At 39.3% G+C, this 25922-nt stretch overlaps 1 protein-coding gene across 6 annotated transcripts in view; it reads left to right on the plus strand.

Annotated features, from left to right (window-relative positions):
* PLPPR5 (phospholipid phosphatase related 5) overlaps window positions 1-25922 on the plus strand; it is a 111762-nt gene that overhangs the window by 52356 nt on the left and 33484 nt on the right. The window lies entirely within an intron of this gene.

Here is a 25922-nt window from a genome sequence, read left to right on the forward strand (position 1 = left end):
CCTTAGAAATTCTATTTTTTCCTTTAGTCTTGAGAGTATTGGCCACCATCTTAGCAGCAAGAGCCAGGCCCCCATGCAGCTATCCTAGGACCTTTAGTTGGAAGTGAGTGAGTGCATTACCCATATGCAGAAGGAAAAAGAAGGGCAGCTTTGGCAGGCAGCTCTTGTCCCCAACAATGGTACCATCCACCTCTCCCTCCTCACAAGGATGTACCTTGCAGCTCAGGAGGTGGACTCCTAACGCGTTCCCTGTAGGCTTTTCCACAAACCCCAATAAGGTCAGAGATTTTTTTTTTTTTTTTTTTTTTTTTTGAGACGGAGTCTCACTCTGTCACCCAGGCTGGAGTGCAGTGGCGCAATCTCAGCTCACTGCAAGCTCCACCTCCCAGGTTCACGCCATTCTCCTGCCTCAGCCTTCCGAGTAGCTGGGACTACAGGTGTGTGCCACCACACCCGACTGATTTTTGTATTTTTAGTAGAGATGGGGTTTCACCATGTTGGCCAGGCTGGTCTCAAACTTCAGACCTCAAGTGATCTGCCCACCTTGGCCTCCCAAAGTGCTGGCATTACAGGCGTGAGCTGCTGCACCCGGCCAGATCAGAGAATTAAATGTCTTCTGGGGTTCTCCTTCCCAGCGGTGCCAAATCTACTTCCTTCCAATTTCAGCTCATTAACAAGAGATCTGTAAAGTCTCAGGACCAATTCGAAACCAAATTTGATTATTTCTAATGACTTGGAAAAACTTGGAATTATTTTTTTACCCTCAGAGAGCTATTTGATAATGGAAATGTTTTCAATACAATCATGTTATTTCTAAAAGCAGAAAGAATATATGGAATACCTTGTGACATCTCTACTTGAGATTCAAATAAAGATTACTGAATAAAAGGACAATTTAGGAAGGAAATACAGCATTACACGTAACATTTACAATGGCAGGATAATTTTAGAACCATAGAGTATGCATTTTAACATTTCTTAAAGTTTTTAAGCCAAGTTAATTCTATCCCTCACTGCCTGGACATTTAAAAAATCCCATCCAGAAACTTTTTATGGAGTCAAGGATTCTTTCCTTTATCCTATCCTATTTATTTTCTCTTTCACTGCTTCCTAACTTTTCTAAAGTTTGTCTGTTACAACTCTCTCCTTGCCATCTCACTGTGTCCCCAAACTCTATTCTTCTAATTTCCCCTGTTTTCTTTAGCCCATCAGCGTTGCTTTTTCTTGCACATTCTAAGGTACCTTTGGGCCTGATATGAAATATGGTAGCCCATGCATATTCTTTCCTATTCAAGAAATCTCTTGACTACATGTTTCACCTCTACTAGAATATGAAGCACTCAGCCTTAAAACAGGGATTGAAACTTGAGTGAATCAGAAGTCACAAAATACTTTTCACTCATTGCCATCACGTCTAAATTTGATGTTCATATTTGTATCTGGGTATGAATTGCAAATATATCTGCATATAAATACGTGACCTAGCCAATGATGGGAGACAAATTCCAGAATGCTCTCTGACCACAAATATTCTTATACAAATATTTTAATACTAATAGACATTAGATTCAGATGGGGCATGGTGGCTCATGCCTGTAATACTAGAACCTTGGGAGACCAAAAAGCAGAAAGATCACTTTGGAGTTTGAGACCAGCGTAGGCAACCTAGGAGATCCCATCTTTACAAAAAAGAGAGAGAGAAAGAAAAAAAAATAAGCAAAACCTCAGCCAGGTGTGGTGCTGCATGCCTGTAGTCCCAGCTACATGAGAGGCCAAGACGGGAGAATCTCTTGAGTCCAGGAGTTTGAGGTTACAGTGAGCTGTGATCACTCAACTACACTTCACTCTGGGTAACAGAGCAAGACCCTGTCTCTAAATAAATAAGCAAATAAAAATTTAAAACACAGTACATGTTAGATTTTGCTGTGTAACCAATGTTTGCCAGTGGTGTTGATTGTGCTGCTATAATAATATACTTGGCCTTTTTATTCTAGCAAAATAGTGTTTCAAAGGCATTGCTACAGGAGAAAGTATTATTGTTTATGCACTAGAAGAATCTTAACATCTTGTCTTGCTCCAGTCTACTGGCCACCAGCATGCATTTGTTTTATAAACTTCTGAATTATAAATCATACTGTTCTATAATAAAAATTGGGAAATATTAATGATAATAATTATAACAAACATTTGTTGAACATTTACCATGTGTCAGGCACCAATTGCTTCACTTTTACTAACTTAGTTAATACTTTACTAGTTCCTTTGTATTTTTAAAGTTATTTATCATTATTATTTATTTAATAATTGATTATTTGTGATAATTTATTGAATCCTCGTAGCATTTTCTTAAAGTACATGATATTATTTTACCCATTTTATAAATGAGGAGACTCAAAAAGTAAAGTAACTTTCTCAGATCCATAGAACCACAAATTTTTCTGGTGGCGATGTTTCTGAATGTTCCAGAGAAGGAAACATTAGATTATTTTAGCCCTAGTGTGTGCATCTGCCGCTGAATTCTTTCCTGCATAATACCAGCATCCAGTAAACTGTAAAGCCAAGGGTGCAGACGGTAGATTCATTTAGAGCAAAATCCCTTAATAGACACTCCAGCACTGGGAAGTGTTGTACTGTTAAACATTGGTTCAGACTACAAACTAGGATTCCTGCTTGTAATTACATTGATGGGTACTTCTGTCTTTTTAACAATAGATTCTGTTCTCTGCTGTTTCTCTGTCTTACCCCACCACCCCTTTGTGTGTGTGTGTGAGTGTGGGTGGCTGCTATGGCAACTCTGAATATAACTCCTGCTGCAAATGTAAGCCTTATAGGCAGGCTTTGCTGTTATATTTGAACTTACATACAAATATATTTTTTCCCACTTTCACTAGAGACACCTTGGGAAAACTTGATAATAGGAATGTTGGGGTGTTTCAAACTAATGCAGTCTCATGAAATGCTTGCCAGAATTTTGATGGGTAGTAAATAGAAAACAGCCATATATTCAATATCCTCTGTGGAAATGGTCTTATGGCTGTATTTAGTTAAAGGCATATTGATTTAATTTAGTGTTGGTGTTATAAACATACATAAATGCATAAATAAAAATCAATGAGCCCTGTTATGGAGTACGTAAATAATAACTGAGAAATATGTTTCTGATGCCTCTTTGTGTGGATTAGGAAATAAAACTGAGGAATTTGAACTCTCCCTTAACATCTGACTTTAATTAAGGCTTTGGTGCTAAGTTGATCATGGAGGTTTATTTTGCTCTACTGAAAACTTTCAGGAGTAATAAAAAAAAAAGCTCTATTCCTATTTTTGTAAGTACCATTGGTTCTCCGGGAAAAAAAAAAATTGTGAGAGTTATTTAACTCTCAGTCATCAAATTTATAATTCAGTGTTCAGTGACATTAGAATGTTTAAATTTACCTTTGTGGTATTTCTTTTCATATAAATGGGTAAAGTTTTTTCAATTAAAAGCAAATGAACTTCAAGGTTGAGAATGAATAATTATGTTTGGTGAATTTCCAGTTAACCTCATATAAATTGTTGAAACAGACAGACATGAAATTACCTCCTCGGGTCACTTCCAATTCTGACCTTAGATTTTTGAAAATGTCAGGAAAAAAGGGTCAGTTACATTTATTGGCCTCTGTTTCCACTATGTGTTGCTGCATTATAAACCACCCTAGACCTTAAAACAACAACAATCTGTTACTGTCAGGATACGTAGGGTTGACTTGCGGTTTTCCTGCTAGTCAATCCTTGCTTCTTTCACAGGACACATTCAGCTAATTCAGAGATCTGGGGTTTGGGCTCAGCCGAGACAGCACAAATAGCTGGGCCTCTCTCCTTCTCAACAGGTCTTTCTCACAAGGGTCATCTTCCCTGATGGCATCTCAGAGCCGCCTTCCAATAGGGTAATGACCCAAGCTGCAGCGTATCTTGAGACTTAGGTTCCTAAGCTTGTTACACATCTCTGTCACTGTATTTTATTGTCCAGAGAAATCACAAGGCCAGCCCAGATTGTTGGGGGTAGAGAAATAGATTCCACCTAGAGATGGGAGGTGCAGCAAAGTCACACTGTAATGAGGAGAATTTACTGGGATGGGAAGAATTTGTGGCATTAAACGATTTATCCCAGTCTTTTCCCAGAATACTGGTGGAAACTCTAAAATATCATTCCCTCTCTCACCTTCCTCATTGGTGGCCAATCGTTGGCATTATCCCACTCTCACTTCCCACACAGCCATCTTTTATAATAAGCTCACAAAGTCCCATGCACAACAACCACTGCTCACAGGCTGCTGAGACAAGGGTTAAATAAACACAACCCACTAGTGTCTGTTTGCCCCTCTCTTCTTTTGAGATTTATTACCTAATTCTGTACAGGAGCATGAGCCAGCCCTCACTTGGAGGTATAAGGATTCAGGGAGTGCATGTCCGTTTACTTGTAGCAGGTGATTTCATGAGACTGGTCAGGGATTGTGTTTGGAGTAGAAACAATAGGGTGAGCCAAATGAAAAGCTCCAGGCTGCCATCATGTACTTCTTTTCACTGGCAAATGAGATATAGCTGCCATCAGAAGGCCATTCCTCTAAAGCTCCCTGCTTAGGAGTAATGTAATGCTGAAACGTATAAGGTCCCTGTGCTCTAAATGTCAAACAAGCAAATTTGATGAAGCATCTGCTATGTAATACATCAGAAATATTTACTGAGCATGCACTCATAATGTGACTGCTATACTATTATTATGACTACTGGTGCCATGACCACTATTATTAGTCGATTGATGTTTCACCTATTAGCCTTCAGCTAAGTGTTATTGATGTAGTTGGGGGAGAGTACAAAAGACATTTGTGAAGTATCTACTGGGTTTCAATATTTTCACTACCATGGACCCCTTTCATTATTAACCCTGTCTCCCTTTCCCCACACTACTCCATGAACTGCGTGTTTTAAAATCTTTAAAACACTTTTTAAATCTTTAAAATACTTTCCCATTGTATCTTAGGCCCAGATATTAAATAATTGCTCATAATCATAAAATATAATAATGCTGTTTTGCAGTTACGCACATACAACTATTAAAATGGCTTGGATGATAATAAACAGTTAAGTAAATGACTAAAGACCTAGGGATACTCTGCATCCTTACCTTAATTTTACTTGGCTTCTGTAAAAGACACTTACATTTGGGTATTCTGTGATTGACATGTGGCTTTATAATGGTTTTCTGGTTCTTCAGTCACATCACAGAAATTCCCGTGTCTTCAACAACCTCTAAGCAGCATGAGATCACCAGTGTTGCCAAATGACTTAGTGTACTCCCAGCCAAAAGCAAAGAACATTGATGTTTTGGTTAATGCATGTGGGCTTATTATGGATAAATATACTATTTGATTAGGCTGTTTGAAATATTGAAAAATATGTCAGAATTATATTTATGTGTCTGGGGTTTCTTATGTTAGCAAACGTCGGCTTGGGGACTGCTGATAGCCTCTTGAACATTCTAATTAAGAAAAGAGGACTTTCTATTCTAGGACATTATAAGATAGGGCTGTATTATGACTTCCATGGACCCTAGGTACTTTTGCCTTCATGGGCCCCTTCCACCATAAATAAAATTAAAAATGATATTTTACAAGTGTAGTTCTATAAAAATAATATATAAATATTATACATTAAACATTTCCTTTTCACCTAAAAATTCACATTTACCTTCCGCTTCTAAAAAAAAGTTATGATATTTTCACGCGTCCTTCAAAGTGTCATGGGCCCTAGGTACTGTGCTTACTGTAATGCTGGATTAGTCTGCCCTGAGTAGGGGGTCTAATAAAGTTCTCTATGGAATATGATTGTAAGAGTATCTGGTAATGATGAGTCCCACCCAATGTCCAGGAGGGATGAGGTCCTGCTGGCAAGCATCACGGGAAGTGCTTCAGAGGTGAGTGGTACTTGGGGTGAGTCTTGGAGATGGACATGATTTGAATAGGGGGAGAAGAAGTGTCCCAGGGAAGGGCAATAGCAGGAGCAAAGGCAAAGAACAAGAAACACTGAAACAATCAGAAACAGGTAAGGGGGAACCTCAGCACGAGGGTGTATATTTGGAACTGTGGGATTTAAGGATTAGCAAGGGTGAATAAATCAGGAAGACTTTGTAAACCAACCTGAGGCTTTATGACTTGAATTAAAAAGCAATGTGGAACTGAGAAATGACATTACAGAAGCAGTGCTTCAGAATGGTTGTGTTTGATTCAATTCCATAAATATATATTGAATACCTAGAATGCATAAAGTCTCTACTGTTATAAACTCCTTTGGCAGCTTAAAAATGGTCTGGTAGAGAGTAAAGAGAGAATTAAAATTGAAAGAAACTAAAGGCAAGGGAAAGCTTTTAAGAAGATCAACACAGAATCTTGGGCATAAAATCAAAATCCCTAGACAGAGTCTCAGGATTTGGATTTGGATTTGGATTTAGCTGGTTTCCTTAAGATTGAGAGCCCTTATACTGATGTGACCAAGACCAGATGAAATGAAATGAAAGTCATAGTTTCTGAGGAATGGAGTAAGCTGGGACTCTGAGCTGCCAAGCCTGAGCCATGGCAGGGTGAGTACAGATTGGAGCTGCTAGGGAATCTCTAAGCACTTTCTCCTAAAGCACAGGAATAGGCAAGTCAGATCTAGACCTAGAGCCAGTACTGCATTGTCCACCTCAGAGTTTCTAAACCATCACCAGCTTACTTACACTATGGCTAAATGTGGCCAAGTTCATGGTCCAATTGTTCTGCTGTTTTATTTCAAACCTATGTCCCAGTTACCATTTACTGAAAAGTGACTATTGGCCTACTATCGTACTAGTTACTTTACCTTACCTTTTTATATGGCTAATTCTTTAGAGTGGCTGAAATGAAAGTATGGCTGTATTTATTTTATAGGTAACAAAATTGAGACTATGAGAAGCTAGTTGACTTGTCCAGGGTTATTCAGCTAGTCTGTTTTACAGCCAGGAATGTGACCCAGGCCACTGTGACTCCAAAGTCGATATTTGGTCTTTTACATCACACTACCTCCTGGAAGGTACCCCCATTGAAAAGAAGGCAGCCAAATTTTGAGTTATCCCCAGAGTGCAGTGCCTCACACACAGTAAGTGAAGGAAACTTGTTAGTTGATTTTAATTAAATGATGCATAATATGAATTAGGAAGATAGTTGAAAACGTGTGTGCTCCAGAAATTCCTGTCTTATGTCCTATTTTCCAGGTGACCAGGTAGCTCAAGCACTAAAAGCCATATAGATAGTCTTGATTATTGGATTTTAATTGTTCTTTAATTTTAAGTGAATGCATATTTTATAATTTTTATATGTTCTGCTCTGCATATCATCTAAGGTGTTAAAGAGCTTTGCTTTTTAAAGTGACAACTTCTAAGTATTTTTAACTTCTTTTCCATATGCAACAATTGACTGCCTAACAACAAAACTAACACTGGCAGTGCTTATAGCTGGGTAGAACTCCATGGTAGGTAATATCACTTTGACAAGGTGGAACAGAAAAACAACAACAACTTATAATGAACAGCTCTGAATACATGGTCATTTGATGTCAGGCCCAGTAACATGCTCGAGTCTGCTTTTCAAATGACACAATTATCTGCTGCAGGTGACATGGCCTTACTCCTGGACCCCTGGGGCATACATTGTGATGCCCCCACTGGAGCCTGCCATAAGCTCCAGACTCTGTTTTCCCACCACTGACACATCAATCCATAGAATGTCTGCTGGATCCATGGCCCAAGTACCAGAGCTGCTTTCCCCACAGCCTGTACCTGCTGCTGCAGAGCCCTTTCTTGCTTCAGGTTCTATTCAAAGTTGGCAGCTTTGTATGCCACCCAGTATCTTAGTCCATTCAGATAGCTCTCACAAAATATCACAAACTGGGTATAGCATATAAACAAAGGAAATTCATTTCTCACCGCTTTGGAGACTAGAAAGTCCAAGATCAAGGCTCTGGTAATTTAGTGTCTGGCAAGGGCCTGCTTTCTGGTTCATACATGGTGTCTAGTCATTGTGCCCTCACATGGTGGAAAGTATGAGCTAGCTCTATGGGCTCTGCCCTCAAAACCTAAGCACTCCACCTCTTAATACCATCACTTTGCGAGTTAGGATCTCAACATATAAATTCGTGCGGGGGATACACACATTCAGATAATAGTATTTAGTATATGGGGCAGAGCAATACTTACTGCTATGGGATGTATTTTTCCCAAAACCCAAAGTGATCTACAAAGTATTGTGCGTCCTTCTTTGTGGTAGGGGTACGAGATGCAGTAATTGTCTTTTACTTTGGAGGGAATGTCTAGCATGCCACTGACTACTGGATCCCTAAAATCTTTATTGATGTCATTAGGCCCCTGAGTATTGTAGGATTTATCTCCCCAAATCTGGAATGCATGTGTCTTACCAAGGCCTACAGTGTGCTAGCCACCTCTTGTTTATCTTGTCAGCATGATGTGTTGTATACAAGTGATCAATGACTAAACTGGGGGACATCCAAACTATCTCTATCTCCTTAGTCTAAGTTATGGCAGAGAGTGGGAGGGTTAATATAGCACTGACATCAACTGTGATGTAAGGAATTGCCTGTACCAGGTGAATGTGAACTGTTCCTCATCCTCTTTTTGGAATGGAATTGGAAAGAACCCATTAAACAAATCAATGGCCAGTATTAGTTGGTTGAAGATTCAGTGGTCTACACTTATCCTTCAGGATCTGAACAGTCTTGTGAATTACATGGAAATAGAAGAACCAGCACTCCTGCATTATTGAGATCTTGAGAGGTGACATTAAATCTTCACCATCCTCCCTTCAATAATGTAGTAGTATTTTTTATTTATTATCTTGGAGTTGCCGAATATTTCAATTAAATTCCCCTAATAAGTAGTTACTCCTCTTGTCAAGTATTGTGCATCCCCATTTATGCACTCATGGACTGAGGAAATGACCCCTGGATATGCTCAGAGACTTAATAGATCCACTTTCAGCCAGACTTTGGCCTGGACTTATTTATTACCTAGGCTCATATGTCCCTACTCTAACAGGGGACCGTGATGACACTAATTCAGGTCTCCATGTATCATTGTCTACACAGACCCTGTGTCCAGTCATCCTCAAAATATCTGGATTTTTTTTTTCTCCAGTGTATGGAAACCTGAGTAAATGGCTGTGGGTCTTTTTGAAGAAGGACTGGGGAAATCATTACAATGTATACCTCCTACAGAGTTTCAGGGTCCTTCCCTCTGGGGACCTGATGCCTCTTCAGGCAATGAAGTCATTCAGTGTTGGTAACTGCGAAGGGTTGAAGATTTTCCCTGGGGCACCCACCCTCAGGTCATACGTTCCCATTTTCTTGGGATGATATATATTAGGTAGTCTCGTGGCTCCCCGTCTATTTTGCCCCTAAGGGATGCTATGTTCTATAAACCACCTCTATAACTTTCTGTGTGTTAAGTCCCTTTGGCTGTCACTCTGGCTTTGTGCATTGTTATGACAATTGGGACCCACTGGCTTTTGGTGGTTAAGCCCAGCACCTGGCTTCTCTTTCTTCAGGGACGCCGTAATCCCCATGGATATTAAGACACCCAGCTTTGTGACAGCTTCCCCTACCATCAGCCCTGACCTGCAGAGGAAAGGTATCACTGAACTTCTGAGTGATGCTGGTGTCCCTCTCACCAGTACACTCTGATGCCTCAGTGAATGAGGTGTCCACCCCTCAAGGCTAATATCATCTGGTGGGCCTTCAATTCTCACATGATGTGTACATTCCAGCAATGCCTACTTCCTGGAGCCTTTTAATTCCTTCTACCCATTTGCCAAGACAATTCAGGAAATTCACCCTCATTCAGATAGAGCTGTTACTTTCTCCATGCTTGTAGGGGCCAGCCCAGCAGGGAGTTTTTACCATCCAGTGCACTAGAGGTGGAAACTCAGCTCACTGGTCTCCTTACAGCACAATGACACAGTATTTCTTGAAATAGAGATTAGAGAAACTTACCTCTGTGGCTGCCACACTGCTTTCACCTAGTTCTAATGCAGAGAGGATCTAACAAGCTAATGCACAGCCAGAGATTAATAGCGTGATATAGTATCTTCTCTGATCCTCCCTGTGTCAAATATATTTACATTTTAAGTGCCTTAACATATAGGAAAAAAATATATAGCACTGTAGTCCGGGTGCAGTGGCTCATGCCTGTAATCCCACAGCTTTGGGAGGCCAAGGCGGGCAGATCACTTGAGGGTGAAACTCCATCTCTACTAAAAATACAAAAAAATATTAGCCAGGCTGTGGTGCATGTCTGTAATTCTAGCTATTCGGGAGGCTGAGGCCGGAGAATCGCTTGAACTCAGGAGGCAGAGGTTGCAGTGAGCCGAGATTGCGCCACTGCACTCCAGCCTGGGCGACAGAGCGAGACTTCCTCTCTCTCTCTCTTTCTTCCTCTCTCTCTCTATCTCTCATATATACGTATACGTGTATATATATATATATATATATATATATATACACGTATACGTATATGTGTATATATATACGTGTACATATATATATCTGTAATTGCAGTTATCAAACTCCTTCTAAATTGAGGATGCATTTAAATCGAGGAGATTTCTTGGTACTTCTTCTGTTGTATTACAAGAAAGGTTACCTTCTTCTTATAAGCACAGTCTGCTTTGAGCTATTTGTTTGTTTATGGCATTTAAAGAAACTCTTGGAAGGAGAACAAAAGCCTCCAAAGAACAAGTAGAAATTTCTCTATAATAATACAGCAATTTGAGATATAAAAATAATTATTGAGTTCTTACTGTGCTAAATTCTTTATGTACAGTGTATTTACTGCTTTGTTGTGTCAAATACATTAATCAGGCATCTTTCTATTATAGAGACTTATGCTATTAACTTCTATACATTATAGGGAAATATTTTCTCCTTGGACATTCTAAAACTTCCACTATCAAAAAAAAAAATCCCACAACCACACAAATAAATTCCATTAATTCAAGCTACCGTCGCATCTTTGAAAGAAATTTCTAGGAAGACTATTTTACACTTTCTCACCTTATAAACCAGTTACATGGGGTTTGCCCCTTCCACCTCCACAACACACACACAAACACACATATGCACACTCACTCTCCTGAAACCACTCCTCAGACCTCATCCCCCAGATCTTATCAAGAGCCTCTTCAGATCCTTGTCTTGCTGGCCTTCTCAGTAGCATAGATACTCTTAATTATTCCCTCTATTTGAGCTTTTCTCTTTTTAATATGTTGGAAACATTATATTATTCAAATTTGCTTTTCTTCTCATTAAGTGCTTCATTGCAATGTCAGAAAACTGTTACCAGCAATTACCAAGTTTCTGTTCTAGATCTTTTCTTCCCTCTGTTATCCCTTCCAACAGTGATCCCATCTATTCCCACCTCCATGCCTTTCAAGTGAACCCCACAACTCCTTCATTGGCCTTAACCTCTCTCTTCAGCTCCAGACTTTATGCCTAACTTGAACATATCTCTGGAGTGTCTCATCAGCACCTTACTTGCAGAATTTCAAAAACCGAAACCATGATCTTGCCACTGCTCCCAGCCATCTCCTGCTTTTGTGTCTTCTGATTTGATTATTGACATTCCTACCCTCGTTACCCAAGCCTGAAATCTCTGAGTCATTCTCAGCTCCTCCCTCTTCCACACCCCCGCATCCAGATGTTTGATTAATTCTGTTGGTTCCACATTTGAAATATCTCTCAAATCCAGACTCTTCATATATGTTATTCTACTGGTTGAATTTACCTTCTTTGTGTTGTTTGCCTTGACTATTGCAGGATCATCTCCAATAAGCTTCCTAACATAATTCTTTTCTCATCCTTGTCCATTCTGCACTTTGCCACTGGAGTAACACCCCTAAAGCATGAGTTATAAGTGCTTATCCCTTTGCATAAAAATTCTCCATAGCCTGCCCTCCCAGTGAAAGCCCTTTCAAGCGTTACACTCCTACGTGTGCTATACAAGGCCCTCTTAGCCCTGGCTAAAAGCTGTCTTCCCTCCAGTTATGGACTAAATTTTTTCCTCTCTTGATTCATATGTTGAAGTCCTAACCCCTAAGTGATAATATTTGGAGATGAAGCCTTTGGGAACTGATTAGGGTTAGATGAGATCATGAAGGGGTAAGGCCCTCATGATGGGATTGTGTCCTTATAAGAAGAAACAGCAGAGAGCTTGCTTCCTAGCTCTCTCCACCATGTGAGGACACAGCAAGAGGGCAGCATCTGCAAGCCACATAGAGCCCACACCAGTACTCAAGTATGCCAGCACCCTCATCTTGGACTTCCAGTCTCTAGATCTATGAGAAAATTAAATTCTGTCATTTATGCCACTCGGCCTATGGCATTTTGTCCTGGTGCCCAACCTGAACCCCCTCCCTTACTGCATAATGCCCTCTCTCACTTCATGTGAACCCAGTCCATATTAGACTACATTTGATCACTCTATTCCACTCATTTACACTAGACTATTTCTGCTATTCTCTCAGCCTACATTTCCAGTGCCTCCAGCCTCCATAATCACCCATCAAAATTATATTCACCTTTTTGTGTGTCCATTAGCGTTCTCTATGATAAATAATAGAAAATGAGTCAAGTTGATTTAAGCAAAATGAGGTGGAAGGAGAGGCTCGAAAATGAGGCTCAGGGAATGAGCAGGAACTGATAGAACCTAAGCAGCCAGAACCACAGCCAAGACCAGACAACAGGAAGGGTACGCTAAGGATACACGGCTGTGACTGCAGGACCCAGGTATCGCTGGCACCACCACTTCTCCGTGCCTCCACCTGCACTGCCACCACTGTGGCTGCCAGTGGTGGGGATGTTTCACTTCACCCACTTCTTTGCATCATTTGCAGAGCATCTGGTTGAGTGTGGATCACGTGCCAGTGGCCTGCCTGCCAAGGCTTTGAAGAAGGCCACACTCAGATTTTTGTTTAGTTTTGGTGGTGGCATAGAATATATGCTTCCCACACAGGAGACAATACATGTGGAGAATTTCCCAATCACAAGAAAGGGGTTAGATGCTAAGTAGTGGGAAAAAAATTCTTTTTACCTTTGCAACCTAGATTAAGGCTGGTCCCCTTTTTAAGGCTTTATCTCATCTTTTTATTTAAAATTAATCTGCACATCTTCAGTGGTGCACCTAGCATATTTGACACAAAAGCAAATCACTTTTAGCATCCCTTCCTCTATATGGAAAAAATATTTTCAGTAATAACTATGTGATAATAATCATTTTATTGATTTATTTTTTATTTTTAAGATAAGAATAGGTAAAGTATATTTTAAAAATATACTATATATGCATGGTTAAATTAAAAAAAATTAATATATATTTAATTTTTTAATTTTATTTTAATTTCAGGGGTTCATGTGCAGGTTTACTATATAGGTAAACATGTGTCATGGGGTTTGTTGTCTAAATTATTTCATCACCCAAGTGTTAAGCCTAGGACCCATTAGTTGTTTTTCCTGATCTTCTCTCTCCTCCCACCCTCCACTCTCCAATAGGCCCCAGTGTGTGTTGTTCCTCTGTATGTGTTCTCATCACTTAGGTCCCACTTGTAAGTGAGAACATGTGGTATTTGGTTTTGGTTTTCTGTTCCTGCAAGAGTTTGCTAAGGATAATGACCACCAGCTCCATCCATGTTCCTTTAGAGGACATGATCTCATTTATTTTTACAGCTGCATAGTATTCCATGGTATATATGTGCTACATATTCTTTATCCAGTCTACCATTGATGGGAATTTAGACTTCAAGCACCAGTGTTCCAGTGAACCGGGCAGAACTTCATCTTCTTTTATGAGCCCATAGTTGATTCCATGTGTTTGCTATTGTGAGTAGTGGTACAGTGAATATACATGTGTCTTTGTGATAGAATGATATATATTACTTTGAATATATAATAAGTAATTTAAATAAATATATATTTACATTTATATAAATATATAAATGTATTTTAATTTTAAAGCTATAAATATTCAATATGCTATTTTATGTATCGACTAAAATTTGCACTTACCCAGTAAAAATACTATACTTTTTTTTTTTTTTGAGACAATCTTGCCCTGTTTCTCAAGCTGCTTAATTATTTGTACATTCCTCACTGCAGCCCTGAACTCCTGGGCTCAGGCAGTTCTCCCACTTCAGCCTCCCAAATAAAATACTATACTTTGCATTCACACTAGTTTATTATTTTAAGTTTTAGACATGAATAAAAACTCCAGGTGGTCACATAGATTGGAAGAATTGAAATAGCTCAAGTTCTCTTTCTTCATTTTTACAATTACTATGCTATCGTGTCTTTTTTTTTCCTTTTTCTTTTTGCTTTTTTTCAAAACTACTGTTTAAATGCATCACCACAGGGGCTGGAGACACTAAATGGAGCAAAAGCCACAAATGATTCCCACCCTCTATGAGCTTACTCTCCAGATGAATATGAGTAGATGAGTCCACATGTCTGCTAGGGGGCAAATGTATATAGGTGGGCATTCTTTGAATTAATTTCCATGTGTAATGCAGTATTTATTACAGATTATGTAACAAAAGTATGCTTATTTAAAGCTTACATACATATTTTTAATACTCAACAATAACTGCAACAGTTATTTCAACTTATATCAATGTTCTGTTTACTATTGCTCCTTAACAAGCCACCCCAAACTTAGCATAAAACAACCATTTTACTATGCTCACAGACTCTGTAGGTCAGATATGTGAAAAAGGCAAAATGTGGCTATCTTTTCTCTTCTCCATGGTGTTTCCAACCTTAACTGGGAAGATTCAAAGGCTGACTTCAAAGGTGACTTGATAGCCAGGACATGCAGTTATCTGAAGGATTGTTCATTCACCTTACTGCACCTGGGCTAGGAGAAGGTGAAGACCACAACAGCCTACCCATAATCTTCTTACATGCCTTGGCTTCCACACAGTGAGGCAGCTCCAGGGAGTGCAGCTTCCTACAGGACTCCAAGCACCAGTGTTCCAGTGAACCAGGCAGAAATGTGTCTTATGAGCTCAATCTTATGAGCTCATAGTGTCACATCTACTGCATTTTCTTGATACAAGCAAATTGCTAAGGCTGCTCAGATTCAGAGGGAGGGGAATTGGACTCTACCTCTTGATAGGGAAGATTCAAGAATGCAAGGGGTTAGAGACTGTTATAGCCATCTTTGGAGAATACAGTGTGCCACAACCAACAAGAGATTTAGAAGGCAGGAGTATGTTATCACTGACACTGCTTAGAATTGCTAGAGCATGGCAACAATAAAGAGCAGATAGACATTTAGTAGGTTTTACTGTTGCATCCCCTCACTGCCTGCACCTGGGCAGACTGCTGCTATGCCCACCCTTAGTTTGCCACTGCCCATGTTCTGATCTCTGCAGGCCTTGGTAATGTGGCTCTTAAAAAGGTTAGAGATTACCCTTGTCCAGTTATCCTGTGTGTATTCCTACCTCATGTAGACTATAACATCTCTGAGGCTACAGACTGTTTCTCTATAGCTGTCACAATGCCAGCCGGGGCATAAATACAACCCAGACTTAGAAAAATAGGTTGATTGGTTCAAACAACAACAGCCATATATTCAGTGCTCATTATTTGGAAGTAAGACTTTCTAATAGATGACTTGCCCTTGTCCTCTAATAAATCTATTGTCTCAATGTATTCTGATGCAGGAAAAATACCCAAGACTTAGAGGCTGTGCCTACACAAAGCGTAGGATCGATTGTTCTGAATAAATAGGTCTAATTCCTTAAATAAAGTAACCATTTGCATTTTCTCTGGCAATTCTGTTAAAACCAACAGAGACTGTCTGATACACCTTGGCATTTATAGAAGACCCCACACGTCCTCCTACTAAGTAGCCTCTTCACCACTCCAGTCTCAACTGGGAAAACTTTTAAGCAATCCCATAGTTGGAGATACTGCCTGAAGGGGATCCGTGCACATCCTGAGGATCAGGAAATTTTGTTGCACACCAGTAAACAATTCTGAGTACTTCTAACATGCCTGTAGATGTGGAAACAACTGGGTTGGGTTTGGAGATGCTGGCTGGAGGACTCCTTGTCTCTAGCTGAGTCTATGGCTGCTTATGGCCATGTCAGCATCTGCACAGCACAGGACCCTTCAGCAGCCCATTCAGAATGCTCTTTACACACTCTAAAAAGCCCTAAAACTTAGGACCTTTTAACTCTTATTTTTTCACAGAAGGGTACACTGTATTTGTGTGAATAATAAGTAATGTCCTTCTATTATTTATGCCAGTACTGTGCTAAGTGCTTTACATAGATTATCTCATTTAATCCTTATAGTCAAATTCCATAGGTACTATTATAATTCTCAAATTAAAGATGAGAAAACTGAGGCTCAAATAAATTCATTAACTTGCCCACAGTCACACAGCTGGTATATGCTGGAGACAGGATCTGAATCCAGAACGTCCTCCGTGTCTATTCTCAGAACTACTTCATTCCATTGCCTCCCCCTTGCAGCCAGTAAACCCAGGTGCACGTTGAGGTGGCTGACCATGCAGAATTCCAGGTCCCTTACCCTGGGCACTTCGTTCTGGGTGGCGAATGTCTCTGTAGTTTTTTGGAAGAGAGTGGGATTTTGATTTCCAGCATGGTCCTTTGCTACTCACATGGCCATGGCATAAAGCAGTGTTCTGGCACTGCTGGCTTCTCAGTAAAGAGTGAGCAAGTAATCAACGTGCACCTGCCAGATAAGGAACACGAAAGGAACCACTGCACATAAAGCAAGCATATTTCTTATATTTAACTGTTCTTAATGGCCCTTGTGTTCTCATATTCCTTGCTTTTAAGTTTAACTTACTTACAGTGACACCCACTAATTCAGTGGGGCTATTTTTAACATAGAATCATAGGGACGTTTGACTTGTTCTTATAATTGGTTTTTCTTATCCCATTAAAGTTTTCTTATTGGGTACTTTCTATTGCATGAAGCTCTATGGTGTTGATATCATAAATTGGGGGTTATTACAAATATAATGAAGAAAATTAAATAGTAAAGGTGAACAGTCGTATTACCTAGGATGATAAAACTGCTCTCCTCTCCCACTTGTACAGACTTAGTTCAGGCCCTCATTATGGCTTACCTGGATTGCTAATAAAAATTTCCTAATAGCCCCTACTCTTGCTGGTTGAAATTATTCATTCTTTATATAATTGCCTACACAACTTTCTAAAATGGAGATTATGATGTGCGGACCTGGCTTCAAGGATGTGTGACCTGATTCAGGTCCTGTCTCCAGCACTTGGCTTAATGCTCTGCTGTCACTATCTTGTAATTTGTAATGATTTTTGAAAAACAGGTCTGTCATTCATTTTCATTTTGCACTGGACCCTACAAATTATATACCCAGTCCTATAACATGCAATCATGTAATCCACCCCCAACTCCATAGAGGCTCCAGAAGCCCCTCTGTGAATTACCTAAGAATTCATGAATGTGGTTTAGAAGCCCCTGGATTTTCTGTAAACTTCCTTCCACTTTATTTTTATTTTAATTCTATGAACCATAAAGTGTTTCACAGATGGAGGGATGTCACAGACTTAATGTTTATAAAAACACCTCAAAAATGATCCTCACTCTTCTTCTCCTGTTCCCTCATTTTTAAATCTCTCATAAAAATGGACCCTACAGGAAGTTTTGCCTAACACTCCCCTCATGTCCGGGTTGGTGGTTGCTTCCATTTTGCTTGAGGGAAAGAGTCTTTTTATACTTGAGACTTAGAAGAAACTGTTGATCAACCTGACTTCTATTTCCTGTGAATTATTTCTGTGATTTGTGCTCTTCAACATACACCTCAGTTATTCTTACTTGTCTTTTATATGTCTCTCCTTTCTCTTGGACTAAGAGCTGCTTGAGGTCAGCAGCAACAGACTTCCCTATCTCTATATTGCTAGCCCAAGCTCATTATCCAGGACATGGGAAAGACACCATAAATAGTATTTGAAACTGGATAAATGAGTGTGGGAATGAATGAATGTATTCTGTACACTCTTTCTTTCTCATGAAGCCTCAAGCTGTTTTTAAACTTTTAATTAATAGCTTTTTCTATATACTATATGTTCAGTGGTATTCTAGGAAATCTTTTCTTATCTGCCATAAACACACAGTCTGCATCCACTCTTCCTTTCTGTGTTTTGCCCAGGGATGACAAGCTTGCATCCATTGGCTCCTACCTATCAGCAAGCACATGCCTGCTCTGCTCCCTCACTATGTGTCCTATTGCCACCCAAGCTCCAGGTCCCAGAAAAGCAAGAGTTGGGAGAAAAAGCCTGTGAAATAATTTATCCTCTGTCCCACATTCCCATGGACATTTATCCCAGAAGCATAGCTAAACTTCTCTGCCTTCTGGTTCCAACTTCTATGTCTCCTGATGCTGCCAATGAGAGCCTAGGATCCCTGTGTTGTCTTCCTCCCCTGGTGCCCATGCTGCACCACCTGCCAGAAACATCTTCCTCTAGCCCCTCAAGCACCTAGGACACTACCCCCTCTCCTTTTGCATAAGTAACAAATTCCTTCACACAGCTTTCAAGGCCAAGCTAGTTTTCCCACCATGATTCTCCAGCTTTAGCCAGATACATCTGCTCAGGTTGCCCAAATCTTGCCTGACTTCATGCCCCGTGGTGCCTTTCCTCACATCACTACATGCATCAGAGACAACCCCATCCCTGGCAGCCCCTTTACCAGGAAATGCCTTCCCAAATCAACCAACATTTTCTGGCTATTCGAATGGTCAATATGTCTTCAGTACTTTCTCAGGTTTCAGAGCTAGAGGTAAATGCCTTCCTGCCACCATAATTGGAGCTGCCAAGTAGTTACAGCACCAGCTTTGGTTATGCAAAGCTCAGCTTTTCATCTCTGCACTTGGTTCTTTAGTGTCATTATCTCATCTGGTCCTCAGAACAGCTCAGTTTCATAATCCTTTATTCTTAATTCTGAAATCCTTTTTTTTTTTTTTTTTGAGATGGAGTCTCACTCTGTCGCCCAGGCTGGAGTGCAAGTGGCGTGATCTCAACTCACTGCAAGCTCCGCCTCCCGGGTTCACACCATTCTCCTGCCTCAGCCTCCTGAGTAGCTGGGACTACAGGCACCCGCCACCACGCCTGGCCTATTTTTTGTATTTTTAGTAGAGATGGGGTTTCACCGTGTTAGCCAGGATGGTCTCGATCTCCTGACTTTGTGATCCACCCACCTCAGCCTCCCAAAGTGCTGGGATTACAGGCATCAGCCACTGAAACCTTTTTTTTTTTTAAAGCCCTCTCTATGCAAGGCAAGACAAATTTTTGTTTTGTTTGTCCCTGGATGAAAAACTTTATCTGACCTGAATTTATTGGGGTTCTTTACTTATTCTGCTTACTGTGAGTAGCCATCTGTTTTGAGGTAGAAATGTGAATGTGTTTTATTATAGGGTGCAGCCCGGACCACACTGGAGGTATCAATGGGCGGTACATAGATCATATTACCCCAAATCTGAAAATGTTCTGAATGCTGAAATACTTCTCTACTTGAGGGCTCAGATAAAGGAGTGTGGAGCTGTAGTAAAGCAGACCTTGCTGCTTTCCAGATTTGACCAATGAGGAGACTCAATGAGGATAAGTCATCACCCACCTAACATGATAGCCCTAATGTACTGAAGGATCAAGACTGGAACTCAGATCCTCTGATGCTATCTGGGCCATTATCCACTCATTATAACCAACTAATGTGCATGCTTACTGCAGGCTAGAGGGGAAGTAGAGATTCTTTTACCATAGCCTGTTAAGTACATTAGATTTTAGAAAAATCAATAGATTCCTGGAAAATAATACAGTTTCTTAGAGGTCATTTCCAAAATATAGTAACTACTACACACCTAAAAAATAGCTAAAGTAATGCATAAGGCTGAAAGGTCACATAGATTATTCATTGTGAGAGTTGCTGTACATTTTGTATATATTTTTGTTCTAATTAGATATAAGCAGTGTGATATACACAAGCCCAGTTCTCCAAAGCACTGCGTTCATTTATTCACCCATTGAGTGACCCTGTGCCAGGGCTGAGTATTGAGTAAGCGGCAAAACAAACATAACCCATGTCTCCACGGAGGCCTAGATGGTGTTTTAACTCAGTTGTTTGAAACTGTGACCTGATGGAAATCACGTCATACACAGAGTTTAGGTATCTAACTCAGCCTTCAAAAGCCTATTTAACCCATGATGTACTTAAAATATATTATTAATCGTGGACTACCATGAGGTACAGTGTTTCCACGAGAAAGCAGGTGGAACATCTTGATTCTTGTCATATGTCTGGATATAATTGTACTTCCAAGTAGAACTATAGATTTCCTGCCTAGAAACTTCTCTTGGCCACTGAGGCCTGAGACTTGTTATGTTTTACTCCTCCCTCACTGCACTTTCACCTTCCACCCGTGACCTCACCCAGTTCAAACTCATGGGTGCACATAAGCACACATCCAATTAACCAACAATTCTGGCCAGTTTAACATCCTAAATATTCCAGTCTGTTCATAACTGCAGCCATGACTCTAGTTCAAGATGTGATGATCCAGCACTGGGAACTGCTTCTCCCAAAGTGATATTTTAAAATTCAAGTGTACTCCCGTCACATTCTCATATCCCCTTTATGGCCTCCCATTTTCCTTTTAATACGAATCCTTCACTTCGCACACAAAGCTTTTTGAACCTGGCCCCCGTTAACCTCTCTGGCCTAATTCCTGCTACTTCCCTCTGTACTCACCCCCGTCCCGACCCACACAACCTCCAGACTGACACACTAAGTCATTTTCAGCTCCTCCTTCAGGCATGCTCTTGAAGGTAAGTAGTCTTACCTCTGCTTGAAGGCTACTCCAGCCCCGTCTTCCTCTCCAAGGCTGAGGGAGAAAGGATCCTGGACTCCTGTACTGCATGTATTAATAGCATCTTTGTTAGAGCATGGGCTCTGTAACTGAACTGCTTGAGTTTGAATCCCAGCTTCATCACCTTTTAGCCTTAAGTCCATCGATAAGTTACTTAACCTTTCTGTGTCTCAGTTACCTCTGTTGTTGAGTACCAATGTCATGGAATTGTTTGGATTACCTGATTGAGTGCATGTAAAGCACCGAGCACAGTTCTTGACACATAGTAAGCATTCATGAAATTTTAACTTTTATTATGATTAGCTGTTACTGAGAGTGAGCCAAGAACCATACCAGGCGCTGAGGTTACAAAGAGAAAAGGATATTCCTATCCCATATAAGCTAGCATGGGAGAAAATGATAAATATTTTTATTTAAAAACAACTCTTTTTATAATAATTATGAACAGAATACTGGGTAGCAAAGTGAGAAAGAGTCATCCTGCTCCTCCAACAGCTGAGACTAAGGCTGAGGATGTGATTTGAGGTGCAAGCAGGCACTAAGCAAAGAGATGTGTTTTGACACCTTTGATAACTTAACATGCCTTAAACGAAGTTTTTGTTGTGAATGGTAGAATCTGGTAGGCGTGGGAGAAGAGAGGTCACAGAGGTTCATCCCCATCACCTTCCTCCTTCTTGAAAGGGTGTAAAGTGAGAGTTGGAAGCTGGGTGGGGACTCAGTGGGAATGGATGTAGGAAGCTTTTGGTTGAATGAAAATTAAAGGAGTTGGAGAGGGAAATCGCAAGCCTTGAGAGGGGGAAAGAAGAGCACTTCCTGAGGACCCAACCTGGAAAATTTCTCCCCTGCCCTTTACTTACTCACTAATGAGGGTTAGGAATGAGGTCAGAAATATGTTATAAGCACACTCTTAAATTTTAGGACATCCTTTGAAATGTCACACTGTCATTAATATTAGTTATATTTATTGAAATTAGTGTGGAGCTGATAAATTATTTTGTTGCTGATCACAAACCTGTAATGTGCTGCAATATTATATTTATCTTTCTAAGGTATGATGAGTCTTTTTCTGTTATTATATAATTTAAGATAGTATCTCAACAGTATCTCATAATCTAGAATCTAATTGTGACTTAATATTTAAAATTTTCGGGTTCTAGATGATATATGTATATTATGTACATAGTAGATCATACAAAGATCAGACATATAGATTATCACATTATCATTAATTATAGTTTCTCTCCTTATCTGAAGAAATCCTGAGAAATATTTTGAGTCCTAAAGATTTAAGTACTTCAGACAGCTTTAAGGACTATTCAGAGATACTTGAAATATGCTTTTATTGTTATACTATTCATTTCTTGTCCCTGACAGTAAACTTAAATTTTTTATGTATGTATTTTAAGTTTTGCAGGTTCTACTTCATTTTTGTTTAAGGTATACCAAATCTAACCCTTCAATTCGCCCAAATGTCTTGTGCATATTTTTGTAATATTTAAAATTTCCAGATTTGTCTTTTACATATTGTTTTTAGTTCCTTACTTGCTAGTCAGGGAATTTTAAATCTTGGAGATGATGGGATAGAATTATAGCAATCAAATATATTTTGCTTGCAGATAATTCTTCAGATGTTACACAGCTTATTTATTTATTTATTTTTGCTCGTATCACAAGCTATCTTTATGTAAATATCATCTCACTTTCTATCTGGTGTATGGAAAACAAATGTTAAGTGGTGAATATGTGTGGTTCTTGATTTCATAGATGATAATGTCAAGCAAAAGTGTATTTGTTCTTCTAGCTGATGGATGAAGTGCCACATGTGCAGTATATTTATTGGGTCAGGGGGGAGTCATACTGGAGATAAATAGTCTCCATGTAATATCAGCCATGGCTGCACTTTAGGGATTAGGTAAATGTGTCCATGATGAAGGAGCTGTTATTCATAATCAAACCATCAATCGGCCTTTGTGCTGAGGGCAGCAGAGTTACTGAGCATATTCAGATCTTAACTTCATGTACCAGCTGGTCCTGAACACTGAGGTTGTTGTTACTTACATCACATTTGTGACTCCTTAGTGTTTTTCATTCAAGGACATCAGCTACAGGATAAATTCTGTGTTCATAATGACATAATCTTTTGTTAGGTACCCATTAAGGATATTGTAAAGAAAGTGGATGTTTACTCTTGATTTTCAAATACAATAAGGAGCTTTATCCCCATGCCCATAAGTTAGAATACATTATTTCTCCTAACACATGTATAGTTTTAATCCAAATATATTGTTTTAATCCATTTAATTTATTCTAATCACAAAGCAAACAAAAATTCTCATGGTGCCATGTGACGGCAATGAAACTTACACTTTCTTATGTGATTGCCATTCTAAATCCTACAGATTATCATAGCTATTTTCATTTTACAAGTGATATAACTAAGTCAGAGAAGTTCAGTAATTTATGTAAGGTCACAGAGCTAATTGGTGGTAGACTGAACTTTTAACCCTGACTGTTAAATTCCTAAAGCTGAACTTTTCCTCAAAGCTTACACTGACTAAATATGGAATCTCCCAAGTCTCTAAAGGTATCAATAAAATACAAAACAACTGGTTAACTTTGATGAAGTAACATTTTTAAAAAGTAGCCATTATGATAATTAGAATCTGAAAAAATAGGCTGTATATGTATTAGTTTAACTTAGAAAACCTTAAATAATTCCATGATATTATCATTTTATTGCACTGTTTACCATTTGACATGGTAATATATTAACAAATATTTAAAAATAAATGTAGATAAAAATATGCAGGTAAATGTTGCCTAACGCAGCTCAGGCAGCCTGGAAAATGGTTTTAGGATCAGTGCCCAACTCGAAGCAATATAATAAATAAAAATAATAAAGTAGCAGTAACTGCTGAAGTGGGTATAATCTTTTTTGGAATATTCACTGATCATTTTGCATACCCTTTAAATTATGATGCTCTTTTTAAAAGTAAAAAAAGGTGATATTAATATTTAATATTTTGTTTAACCCAGTGTATCCAAACTATTACCATTTCAACATGTATCAATATAAGTTAGTAATAAGATAGTTTGCATTTTTCTTTTTCAAAATTTTCTAAATCCAGTGTATGTTTGACACTTGCAAAATACATTTCAGTTCAGACACTAAATTTTCATCTGAAATCCTTATTCTGTATTTAGATATAAAATTTACAGTGTAAAAAGTAGATGTGAAGCCCAATTTGTTTCAAACATATATTAACATTTTCTAATAATCTAGTTGAGTACCATTTTTGAAATCCTTTTCATTAAAACCAAATAAATTGAAAATTTAGTACTATAGTTGGCCTCATCATATTTCAAGTGCTAATGGCTACAGTAGCTACTGGCTACCACATTGGTTCAGTGCCTCAGAGAAAGACCTCAAGAGAAGAAGAAAAAGAAGCGTTTAGCTTCAGTAGTTAAATGAGGCTAGCTTTGTCAAGAGAGAACAGGAATTTCCAAATACCACAGCTTTACATATCAAAAGCAAAATTTGAATATCTGAATATTTTATTATGAACATAAAATATAATTATAATTATATATAATGAAAGTCTTATTATTATATTTTATTATCTGAGTATTTTATAGAGAAAACACAAATTATAAAGGGTGATACCACCAACCTAAGGGAAGGGAAGGAAGTACTTCCTGTCCTAAGAAGTGGAGGGTTGGAGGAGAGGGAAGGGCTGAATGGCAATGTGCCCATGTAGGTGAGCACCCTTACGTCAGAAACCCAAAGAAGGCAGTTGATCACTGGATAACAGAAACTCCAGAGAGGTTGTGGAGATAACAGAAAGTAGAAGGGCTTGTACTTCATTTCTGGCTTGAAACTGGGAGAACAATTTCTCTTAGTACACCTGCAGCAGGTAAGTCAGGCTGCAGAGAAGACAGTGGGAGCCCAGGGACCTTGCAGCAGAGCTTGGGAGGGCAGGCAGCCCACCTGGGGCTACAAGGAAGGTGTGCTGGAGACAAAAGGATCTTTATTTCCTGTGAGCCTAGATGGACCAAGTCAGTATGGGGCCACAAGGACGTTAGCAGTGGTTGTCAGTAGGGCACCAATGAAGCAGTGGGATACACACCTGGCAGTGGAGGCCAGTGAAGGCTGGTGGGTTGCCTCCCCACCTGGACCTTGAGGTCTTGCAGGCCTCCAACTAGACCCCACTGTTGTTTTTCCAGAAGAGAGAATGGTGAGAAACTGAGAACAACTAAGCATTTATTCAGAATTCCTCCCATCCCATTTCTATTCAGTGGAAGATGGGTGCTTATGATGAAGTTTTGATCAGTTATGGAAACTAGAGTTACTGCATGTTTTATACAATCTAGATTATAGCACTGTATAGAAAATTTATGACTTCAATATCCCACTGCATATTGCACCACCATTACCAACCCTGGCCCACATCACAGTCCTGAAAGGTCTGAATTAAGTGAACACAGGTCTGTCTGGCAAAGTCCATGGTCTTTCCACCATTGCATCACAATTTTGTTACACACCCCATCAGGCACCTTTACATTGCTCTTTGGCAAATTTATCAGTGAATCAAGAATATCAAGTCTAGGTACATAAATAAAACTTTCAGGACATTACATGGTTGGCTTAACAAACGAATGCCCCATTTTTTAAATAAAAATTTTATACGAAAAAAGTAGCAGTTTGTAAACAGATCTCAGGCAAAGTGCCATGAGGCTCTGTCTTTGATGCTGTCTTGTTATTAGTGATCTGTCTGGAGCTAACTAGAATCTGGGAGAAAGATAACTAATATAATATGATAGATGCCAGCATAAAAGTTCAAAATGATGTTGACAGGGTAAAATATTTTTTGAAAATAATAATAAATTTGATTTTTTGAACAATTTCAGGAGCCCAGGGTAAGGGGAACTTGATAAGGCA

This window comes from Pan paniscus, chromosome 1 (genome assembly GCF_029289425.2).
Source record: "Pan paniscus chromosome 1, NHGRI_mPanPan1-v2.0_pri, whole genome shotgun sequence".
In the NCBI taxonomy this organism is placed as follows: Eukaryota; Metazoa; Chordata; class Mammalia; order Primates; family Hominidae; genus Pan; species Pan paniscus.